The 1,937-nt window shown below is 48.2% G+C and overlaps 1 pseudogene; it reads right to left on the bottom strand.

Annotated features, from left to right (window-relative positions):
• Window positions 1-1,550: 1,550 nt before the first annotated feature.
• Window positions 1,551-1,662, bottom strand: LOC146860133 (5S ribosomal RNA; annotated as a pseudogene).
• Window positions 1,663-1,937: the final 275 nt, after the last annotated feature.

Below are 1,937 nucleotides of genomic sequence, written 5' to 3'. Positions count from 1 at the left end.
GATTCTGCAAAACGAATATATCCGTATAGCTTTCTTGCTGTTTTGCTCACTCTAACGGGACTAGGTGTATTGTTGCCACCAGACGGTTGAAGCTCCTGCTGACCCTCAATCCTCACAGTGGGCATTGGGGGTGAACTTTTGCTTCAGAGGCATAGCTGAGTTTAGGTCCCAAAGCCTCAAGCTCACCCTCTGGGTCCAGAGGTTTATGCTTACTCCAAGTTGCCCGAAACACTGCTCACTCCAAGGTCTTTAAGGCTTCTGCTTGCCCCAATGGTTCTGTTCGACCAATGGCTGATAAGGTTCCTGCTCAGTGTCATTTACTTGTGGCTCCTGGCCACGCTCAAGTGCCCAGAGGTTCCCACTCAGGGACATTAATCATTGGAGATCCGGTTCACCGTAGACCTCTGGAGCACATGGCATCCTCAGGTTGCTGAATCTTCTTCTCATTCACATACCAGAGGATCTTGTTTACCTTCAGATCATTGACTTTCCTGGTAACTCTAAGGTCTCCTGATATCTCTGCCCACCCTTCATAAGTCAGAAAACTCACTGCTAAACGTCAGGCTTCAGTGGCTGTACAAATCCAAGTCTTTCAAGGACCCTTTTGGTTGCCACACAGGTCTCTATGTGTGTGATGTCTTTGGTGGTATAACACAGCTTGGTACTTGGGGACTTTTATACTAAGGGACGAGACATGATCTGAATCTGCTTGACATGCTGGAGGACTTCACTTCAACTACATGCTTTCTTTTAATTTTCCATATGTTATCTGTGCCCTTGCTCCCTCTTTAGTTCCCCCATGCGTATCAACAGCCTTTCACTCCTCCTGCTAGCATTTATCCCTCCCTCCCCTTTCTTTACTCTCTTATCTTACCTGTACTCTCACGTTCTCTCTAACCACATGTCAGGTTCGGAACCCTTTCTTCTACCCTTTAGGTGTGAAGATGTTTATCGGTTCCGGGTCTTGAGGGTTCTGGACTGTCTGAGGTAGGGTCGACCCTTTCTGGTAGCCACAGTGCTGCTGACAAGTCAATGCCAGGGCAGACATTGCCTTCCCTAATGAGTCTCCGAGACTGAAAAAACCCAGAAGGGAAAAACCTCTGATGGAAGCGGTGACTCCAGAATCCAGGCCACAGGACATGCCAAGGAGGATAGTCAGCAAGAGGACGACAGACCTGGGAAGAAGAGGAAAATTGCAGAAGAAGGAACCCACAGGAACGAAATACCAAACTAGAGAAAAGTGTCACCAACAGGAACGAAGAGACACCAACAGGAGCGAAGAGTGCTGCAATGCAAGACAAATGAGAATTCCAGCCCCTTATATACACAAGAACAGCAAGGAAGTGATGCAACAGGAAAAGGAGAACCACCATCTTGGTTTAGGAAGGAAAAAGGTTAGAAAACCTCCATCTCAGAATGGTGAAGGAAAAACAGTACTCAAGGCATTTTGGGAACCAGAAAGAGGAATTTTGGAAGGAATGAACATGAAAAAATAGCCCCTAACCATGACTGCAGGCAACTCATATTAAGGTCCCTCCAAGATTTAAGTAAGTCTACAGCACCTGGTATTCCCAGGCAGTCTCCTATCCAGGTACTAACCAGGCCCGACCCTGCTTAACCTCAGACGAGATCAGGTCCTTTCAGGGTGGTATGGCTGCAAGCAGGCCACTGCCTACAGTGGCGTCGTACCCCAAGAGAAAAGAGAAGTGCTTAGGGGCGCATATTTGCGCCCAGAAAAGAAACAGCGGGGCGTCGCACTGAGCTGCGGCATGCCCAGTGTCCAGAAATAGGTGCCGCGGACCAAGTTATGGCCTGCAGCGGTGAGGCGGGAGGTGCGCGGGTCATGACCCGGTCCACAGCATAACACAACATCTATTAGATTTTTAAAGTTCCTGTATGTCTGTCCATATATCATACCATCATTTCATTCTGTCTCC

This window comes from Triturus cristatus, chromosome 3_1 (genome assembly GCF_964204655.1).
Source record: "Triturus cristatus chromosome 3_1, aTriCri1.1, whole genome shotgun sequence".
Taxonomy (NCBI): domain Eukaryota; kingdom Metazoa; phylum Chordata; class Amphibia; order Caudata; family Salamandridae; genus Triturus; species Triturus cristatus.
This window is presented reverse-complemented; position numbering and strand designations above follow the sequence as displayed.